This window comes from Dreissena polymorpha, chromosome 7, assembly GCF_020536995.1.
Source record: "Dreissena polymorpha isolate Duluth1 chromosome 7, UMN_Dpol_1.0, whole genome shotgun sequence".
Taxonomy (NCBI): Eukaryota; Metazoa; Mollusca; class Bivalvia; order Myida; family Dreissenidae; genus Dreissena; species Dreissena polymorpha.
The window spans coordinates 108,679,468-108,689,284 of NC_068361.1; the positions used below are offsets into that span (position 1 = coordinate 108,679,468).

The 9,817-nt window shown below is 34.2% G+C and overlaps 1 long non-coding RNA gene across 1 annotated transcript; it reads left to right on the top strand.

Annotated features, from left to right (window-relative positions):
- Nucleotides 1-2,762: 2,762 nt before the first annotated feature.
- Nucleotides 2,763-4,405, top strand: LOC127838522 (uncharacterized). Its single transcript, XR_008029841.1, has 2 exons — nt 2,763-3,146; nt 3,600-4,405. It is a non-coding gene; the product is annotated as an uncharacterized LOC127838522 (long non-coding RNA).
- The last annotated feature ends 5,412 nt before the right edge of the window (nt 4,406-9,817 follow it).

A 9,817-nucleotide genomic window follows, 5' to 3' on the forward strand; every position in this document is an offset into this window, starting at 1 on the left:
AAAAGTGTACTGTCCATTAATATCTCGCTAATTGGCTCGTTTCGGTCAGTATCTTATAATCGGTCTGCGAAAGTCAGTCTCGTTTGGATGCGAATATTTAATATTGTTTAACGCATATGCTTCTCAATATAAATATGTTGTTTTAATGTTCATTTCACAAATGATCACGGTGAAAAAACCCACCTGTATAGTGTTTCGAACGAGGTTTACATGTGAGTGTGGATCAAATCCTTTACTTTAGAAGGCTGGTTTCACAATTTTTACCAATCTTCGACATTAACTGGTGATGAGAGTTTAAGCTTATGGGTAATGCTCTTATATTGGTTTCATGAAGGTTATTTAAGGGGTTTCTCAACTATCCCTGTGATAAGATAGTTGTTTATTAAGCTTTTAGCTCAGGATTTATAATATGATTTTGATGGTATTTTTCAGTAGACTTTTACATTTCCCCCCTATCACGGATTTCAAGTTGTTTGTTAACAATCAGCGCAGGCACGGTACATATAGAATAACAGGTTACTGCCTGATCTTTCTGTAATAAATCCCGCAAGGCTTAGCATAATAGATAGAGCCAGATATATTACAAAAAGATCAGTTAGTAACCGTTTTTCAATTTATCATACCTCTACGTCCCCGATTTTAAAGAAATAATGAAAAAACGTTAAAAAGCTGCATTTTTTAGCGGGAAAAAATACGATTTTGTCATTTGACGTGTTAATAACGACGTCATGGGCACTTGCGTTTAATATTTGTTAAACGTATTTTTCATTGTTTGTGTTGCATTTTGTATTGAAAATGTATTACATATTGGTATAAAATTGTTTGTTTTGTTGAATCTGCTTCGATCTTACTAAAAATGATTACTTTATAGTTGATTCCTAGTACTATGACAAACGAACTTCCTGTTGAACTGAGATAACAAAATATATCATGCAGCGTTATAGCAGGCAGATTTATCAATGCGGTCGTATGATAAATAGTTTTATTATAAGGGCAATCGTTAAGTTGGCTGGAATTGTTAATATTAGATTTCCTTGTTACACGTCACAAATATATAATGCATATAAAATATTCACAAATATCAAAACAGTTGAATCGTGGATCATGATAGGCGACGTTTTGCCTGCTGTGGTCGTAAAAACAAATCGTTATTGTGGTATCATTTAATCATTTATATGTTCAACTGTTGTAAGTACATACCATGGTTTAATGAACATATATGGAGCTGCTAATACTGTAAATACATTATGTATTCATTGCGCTTTTTTGCAAGCTGTTCTTAACTTTATACTATTTCTGTCTTCATCGTATTACATTGAAACTCGATCTCTTGCTGGTTATTTCTGTATGTGCTGCTTAAACAAATGTTCGAAATAATATGCTTAAAACTTATCATGCGTCGCCGCGGTGAATACTGACATATATTTTGTTTTTAGACGAATCGTTCGATGTCGTGCTTATCAAACAAGTCTACCAACCCCAAAGCAGCATGACCTTTTGCAAGTAGGCACACAAATTACATGCAATCCTAGCGCAAGTAATCGCACTGCAGATTATTGCTGTCTAACGTTGAACATGTAAAACAAGACGTCCTTATGGTCGAAAGGGCAAATTAGTGCATCACGGTGCTGTCACGATTCAACATATGTGGAAATCAACGCCACGATATTCTTTCATAATGTTTCTACCAAATAAACTCTCTGGACCTGTATTTTAAGGACACCTTAACAGAAGTTATACTAAAATGCAAAGATAACTTAGTATTGAATAGAATCAATATCATTTATCTTGATCATCTTAATCTTGATAAATCCATATTTATCATTAAAGGGGCCTTTTCACAGATTTTGGCATATTTTAAAGTTTGTCATTAAATGCTTTAAATTGATAAATGTAAACATTGGATCTAAAAAGCTCCAGTAAAAAATCAAGAATAAAATTAAAAAAAGGAAAATAAAGTAGCCGGTACCAGGGCTCGAACCAGTGACCCCCGGAGTCCTGGAGATAGTCTGAAGTAAAAACGCACTAGCCCTCTCTATTCCGCCAGGTATATACAGTTTAAGTATTTTATACCATATATAAGCAATCTTCGTAGTTTCGTAAATTTAAACGACAAAAACAGATCTCTCCAAATTATTCAATCTTTTCGCGTTGCAACGCTTTATAATTTTTAGGTTTTCAAATCGTCAAAAGATACATATAATGGCTATATTGGACTATGGTTAATGTTCAGGTATACTGTTTCCTCACAAATGTCATAACTAAAACGAAAATTTGCGAATCTGAAACAACTTTTTCAATTTTGTCAATTTACCAAACCGTGAAAAGATCCCTTTAAACCCCTTAAAAAAATATCCTCCTTTTTTTGGATTATTGCTTCTCTTAGAAACATAAAAATAAACGTAGGTTTTATAAGACGCATAATTAAATAAAATGTAAATAATGACGATGTGGTGATTATGGTGCATATAATCAATATGATGATCATAATAATAATAAAGTGTAGGAGGATGAAAAAAATGTAAGAAATAGGATCACATGAACATGTTCATAAAGCCATTATAATTGCTGTTGCGCATGATGATGATAATAATTATGATGGCCGGCAATGGTATTGTCCCGTAAACTGATGATCATAATGATGATGGCTGACAATTGAATTGCTTCGTAAACTATCTAATCAATATTTGAAAGGCCGATTAAGCGTTATCCTTACACGAAGACAGATTACGAACACGTAAACATTCATTATCCGATATAACGCCCCTCTAGTTTCGATATAGAACCGCTGTACACACAATCGACGCTGTGTTTATTTTTTTTAAATGGAGGAAAGAAGACAGTTGTGTGGACCGTGTCTTATTGGCAACAGAGAGGAAGAGGGAGTTGTATACTGCAGAGATTGTGGATAACCACTTTGTGACTCTTGTAAACAGGATCATGCAAGGTTTAGATCATTAAAGGACCACAAGTTTTGTGACCTTGCCGATGTTTCCCCACAGGAGATACAGGACATTCTGAAGAGCTTGATTGCCTGTCCAAAACACGAAAAGGAAGAAGTGGTCTACCTGTTAAAGACCACGATGTGACATGCTGTGTTGAGTGTGTAACAGCTTATCACAGAATGTGTAAGGAAGTTAAAGCGGGTATATACGATCTTGTTAAATATTTATTTATTAATATAAAATGCGTAAAAACTTATTATACATTTATTTCAATATAAACTAAAATAAAAGTTAAGAAGAACATGTGTCGAAAAATGCTAAATAAGCCAGATATTTAATTCTGAAATCAAAAAAGGCTGTACAGCCGAATTCGCCAGCATGTATATCATGCATGTACGATGTGAATCTAAATTTAGTTTAACGGTTCATTTGAAATTCCTGCAGCGATATCGATTCATACGACACACGAACACTTACTAAAAAGACGAATGCATCGGTTATTGTAGGAAAATAATTACGAATTGTCTTCGTCACAATCGGCTCGGGGCGCTAATTTGTATTTGCTGTATTTTATGAAATTCGTCTTAAATGTATCATTTTTCTTGCATATTGTGTGTTATTATAACATATTTGTATCAATATTTTACAATTCAGCACATATAAAAATCGTATATACCCGCTTTAATTTACTGTCTGATAAACTGAATGCCATAAAAGGCGATTGTTCTGAAGTGAAAACAGTGTTGTGTACATTGCAACAGCAAGGCAAGAGCTTTTTAGAACAGGAATGCAAACACGAAGAATTGATATCAGAATCAGAAAATAAAGCATTATCATGGCTTAAAACTACCAGACAGAAGCTCTATGCCATATATGAACAGCTTGAGAAAGAATTGGTGTCGGAAATTAATGATAGGAAGAAACTGATATGCGAACAAATACAAGCACAGAAGGAAAAGGTTCAACACTTTTTGCAGGACATCAAACAGCAGTCAGATTTAATTGAAAATTGCCGCATGAAATCAACTGCAATTAAAAATTAAAAGCCAATCAAAGTCAATCTTTGTTTCAAAGTACTGTGGATACACGTTTTGATAGTTGGCTTACTGAAATGATGAATTTTGTGCGCATTGAAGACCTTTATAATGGCACCGACGAGGCAACCGCCTCCATTGAAAGACGGTTTATACCCGTTCATTTTCGATAGCTACATTGAAATATATGCAAGGAGGAGACGCGTTGCTAGTAATTAAGGAATACACTATGTATTAATTATCCAATTGTTAAAGGTATTGCTATACCAATGTCACTAACGTCATGGAAACGTGCACGTTGTTTCTTGAATATAGATATAAATTATCGTGAAATTGTTGTGAATACTACATGTTTGCTTTTAAATTGTGCACCAATAATTGTATGTGTAATGAAACACTCTATATATCATATATCTTACTACTGCAGTGTTGTAACTCCTTCGAGCCAATCGAGATTGCAAGAGATATGCCATGCTCTTGTCATATACTAAGCCGTAGAACCATATAATTACTCCTGGATCAATTAAACCATTTACTAAAGAACTCATTATTTGCACGTACACATGCTCTCTGACCATTCTGCATGATCAAGTCGCAAAAAGCACCTAGTCAACAAATGTAAGGGTGTTTGGCGTTTGTCAAATACGAACTTTTAGAAACATTCCCAATAAATTGTATGAATACATAAAAGACCGGTAATCTTGAATGGGTCCTTTAGAAAAAATTATTCCTCCTGTATTGCGTAGTCTTATGACAATATAACTTGAACACGTATTTTCGTACGGCAACGCAGTTATAAATTATTCGCATTTCACCTTATATATCGCAACATTAAATGATTAATGGTCTTCACACTGTGATTTCATGACATATAAGGTCGCTGTGATTTCATGACAGATAAGGTCGCTGTGATATTATGACAGATTGGGTCGCTGTGATTTCATGACAGATTAGGTCGAAGTGATTTCATGACAGATTAGGTCGAAGTGATTTCATGACAGATTAGGTCGTAGTGATTTCATGACAAATTAGGTCGCTGTGATTTCATGACAGATTGGGTCGCTGTGATTTCATGACAGACTAGGTTTCTGTGATTTCATGACAATGACATATTAGGTCGTTCTGATTTCATGACAGATTAGGTCCAGGTTAATGCAATTAACGCAACAATCAAATTAACGGGATCCACCGAGATTTTTCGCGACTTTAAATAAAGTTTATTTGTGACAAGTCCATCATTTCGAAATCTTTCATTGACAGTGGAACTTTGAGCTCGAACAAGCACTGTGATGACGATTCAGTGCAATTTTGAAACCTGTAACATTTGAAACAATATAAAATAATGATTATATCAAGAAAAATCGTTGAATAAAATGTTTTGCCTTCTTTTCCGTTGGGAGCAAATAAAAAACGAGCTCATAATTTCATTGAGCAATTCAGCATTTAATATCCTATGTTTTTCACGCACGTCGTTTTTGTTAATCTTGTTGAATTTCGATTTTTATTTTAATAAATGAAACGATACTTTTTATATATTTTTATAATAAGCCGTTTGTGTTATTTCGTTAATGGGATAAAATATATTCAAGTTTGAATTTATTACATTTTTTAAATTATCACTTCGCTTATTTGTTAACAAATCCCTTTATATAACAAAATTGAATGTGCTTTGGATTGGAAAACAAGGTCGATGTGACACTTATATAAATTCATCTCCGTTTGTGTGGAGTTGAGACTGTAAACAGTGTGGTAAGAAGACGAACTGTGTTTAGTTTACACGTGAAAAGGGTAGGAGTAGTTGGTATTTAAGAGAAATACTAAATATATACACTTGAAAAAAACAACAACTTATTTTATATGTAAACCTGGTACACGGTCTGTTGTAGAACAGTGGAGAGCCGATTACACGTATGTCGCAAAACGCTTCGTTGCTATGGTTTAACGCTGTACAGCGCGGAGCAGAATTCACTTTCTTCACAAGAGAATCAGTCGAAGCCATTTAACAGATTATGTGTAGTAACAGGGCACCTTCTATCGGCAAAGCAGTGGGATCTGAGTTTTGTATAATATGGACATCTTAAAAGAGTGTTCGATTGTTTTTGGAGATCCACATGAACACAAGGAGTAGTTTACTAGAACCTTTCTGTACAGGTCGAAGTTCAACCCGCTACAGTCGATTTGAAGACGTTAGTAGGGCGTGTCCAGTTCATGAACTGCAATAACAAAGAGGTGAGGATTTGTTATTAACTTTTATGCATTTTGAATGATTGTTAGTCAGAAGAATTGTGTATTGTTAAGGTTAGTTGATTAAACTCACGTATTTTGGGGGGGGGGTAAGAAAAAATAACTACCTTAAGTTGCATCCGTCTGATTGGGTTTGGTATATATTTGGAATTATATCTGACATTTTAGGTGGTGACAGTCCATGTGTCATTTTATAAAATAGAAGTAGGCGATGTTGCTTCCTTCTTTCCGAGAGTGAATTTATATTTTCGAGACATGAGCGATTTATGAAGAATTTAAGAGTCCTGATGATACCGAATAGTCGCCAAAGCTTTTGCCAGAGGAAATGAGATATGAACATTCCATTCTCCGTCAGATGATAGGGTAAGACCCAGGTGCTTGTGGATGTAAACTACTGTAATATGCGAAGACTTGATAATTAAAGTTGGGTGTTGTGGTTTACACCTTTTCCTGCTGAAAAGAACAGTTTCAGTTTTGTCAGGGTAAAACGATACAAGCCAAGACTGGGACCACGATTGTATGGATGCAAGGTAGTTGTTTAACGTGGTTAATGCAATAATTGGATCTCCTACAAAGATGTAGAGACTGGCAAAGAGCCAGATGTTTGAGTTGAAAGCAGAAACGATATCATTAATTTAGGCAAGGAAGAATAAGGGGCAAAGAATGGAGCCTTTAGGAACGCCTGTTTTTATATGGCGCCATGATATAGAATTTGCATACATAACTCGTTGTTTTTGGTTTGAAAGGTAATACATAATTCATAACATTTAGTGATCTTAAGTTAAACTAAATACATTGTTATCCCATACACATACTGGTTATTCACCTATGAAAGTTTCAGCGAGATTTATGTAGTAGTAAGATGACTTCAAATACAAAATACTCAAACAATACATGAGAAAAGCGAGATCCATTCGGTTATTAAAAGGGGTTGTAAACACAAGCCTTTATATTCCATGTTGAAAAACCAGAGATGTGTTCGTCAGAAACACAATGTCCCCTATTGCGCCGCTTTGAAATAATATTTCAATATATCATTTGGAACGTTTAAAAAGTATTTCCCTTTTAAAGCTTATTACTTCCCTTGGATTGTATTTTTGACTTTTGACCTTGAAAGATGACCTTGACCTTTCAACACTCAAAATGTGCAGCTTCATGAGATACACATGCATGCCAAATATAAAGTTGCTATCTTCAATATTGCAAAAGTTTTGGCAAATGTTAAAGTTTTCGGACGGACGGACAGACAGACTGACTGACTGACTGACTGACTGACTGACTGACTGACTGACTGACTGACAGTTCAACTGCTATATGCCACCCTACCGGGGGCATAACAACGGACAATGGGCCATGAGTCTGTAAAAATCGTAGCAGACATAAATCCTTCCTCTATAAATTAAGGTCATTTAACTGTGAAATTGGGCCAGATCCACCAAGAGGTAAAAGAAGAGTTCAAAACTCAAAATGCAGGTAATACGGACGAGAGGATAAGTGAAATGCTTAATGCCTCCTATTGCATGGGGGCATAACAATAACGCTATTTCGAAACCTCGACAATATGCGCTGTAGAACCTGAGAGTATTAATTATTCACAAGTGGTACGAAAACTGCAAAATGTAAGAGTTGAGCACTGAAGAATGTTACGGACGGAAACACTTATGCATACACGTACAGACAAAATGACGCATACCTCGTCTAAATCCGTACAACATTTGTCAGAGAATAATACAGCTTCAATCACAGTATTGTTAAGGCAGTGCTTGAATCGATCGTTTTGTTACCCATATTTGAACAAAATGATAACTTCTAAATAATAAGGAACATAGAAAATGTATGCCGCCAACATTTCCATGACCTAAACGGTAGCCTTTGGCGCCACCAACCTTCTCATAAATGTGTAGTTTTGCACTAAATCGAAATTATTCGGAATGCTCTGCAAGGGGTAGTTAGAACTTCGAAAAGACATAATCTGAAGATTAAGTGCTACTTTGTGTTTGTCCTATTTATTCTACTCGGGCTTCGCATCATAAAAATGCTTTATAATTAATAAATTAAGTGAATATTGACCTTTATAAAGGGAAGTTATTAGTTTTTATGTATTTCATAGGATATCAACAGCAGCTGACACATGAGTTATTTAAAAACCGTGTATATTGAATTTGTTGTAATAAAAAACATTTCCTTGCAACTTAAAACATTAAGCAAAAAATGTTTATTCTGCAAATATTTTTATTCTCGTTTGTCCGTAGTCAAACAGAGACCACATTTTGTTAAAAGTATTTACAAGTGCTTAATGTATGAATGCTGAGCATGCGAACACACATATATTTTTTAGAAAAATAGTTTGACCTCGTTCTTTCACAAACAACATAGCAGTGTCACCTTTTGCAAGTAGGTACACAGATAACATGCAATCCTAGTCCAAATGAACGCAATCTAGCTTATTGTTGTTAACCTTCAATAGAAAATGAAGAAGGCCTGATTACCCAAAGCGATCATGAAAGTCTAAGTATCACAGTGCTGTCACATGCTTCAACATACAAACATGCATGTGAAAATGTACGCCACGATCTTCTTCCATAATGTACCTACCAAATAAACTCACTGGTAGTGTATTCATAAAGCATTTTAACGGAACCTGAACATAAGTCTTAACTTGAGTGCAAATGGTCAGATAATTTCTTCTATTTGAAAGAAATTGTTTTGAACTTACAAATGGATTAAATATTATTAAATTCATTGTTAAAAGAAATTTTTAATTGTAAAATGAAATCAATTATTACATCAAACAGCAAGCGACTTACGGAATTTCATTAGTTTAAATAATTTTATTAAGTGATTTCATAAGGTTCTTTGTGTATATATAGTTTCGGGCATGTTTTATTTTGGATATGTGAGTCGATGTTACATTTCACACATTACTCTCATGATTAAAAGTATGAACTTTCCTTTATTATCACTACCCATCTTAGTCGGACTATAATATAATTGATAAGTATATATTTTCAAACTTTTTTATTTAACAAAATAATCGTTGGAGTATAGAACTCATGAAATGTGAATATTTTCAAAAAATGTTTATATAAAAAGTGCTGCAAACTGTTACCATCAATATGGGCTAATTCTTAAATATTTTATTCTAATATATATAGGATCTGGCAAGAGTTGTCATATCATACCAAATTTTATTAAACGAGTTCAGGAATTTTGTTAGTAAGCGAGCCTTTGGCGAGCTTACTAACGAATTTCCTGGACGAGTTTAATAAAATATGGTATGATATCACAACGAGTGTCAGATCTTTTTTATCACATGCTTTTAAATGAGCAAATTAAATAAATATTTACGCAAACATAATGACAAATCCCGAATGTTGTTTACATTTTGTGACGTCATTTGACGTTGCAACGTAATTTCAGCAAAATAACAAAATGCGATTGGTCAATAAACGAAAACTAAGCCGATGAAAACGCTTAAAAATGTTGTCGTACACATTTGTAATAAAAAAAATGTAATATTACATGGGAAACAGGGCACGGCATGTGATAAAATATAAACACAATATATAACAAACCCCTAAACATGTATAATAG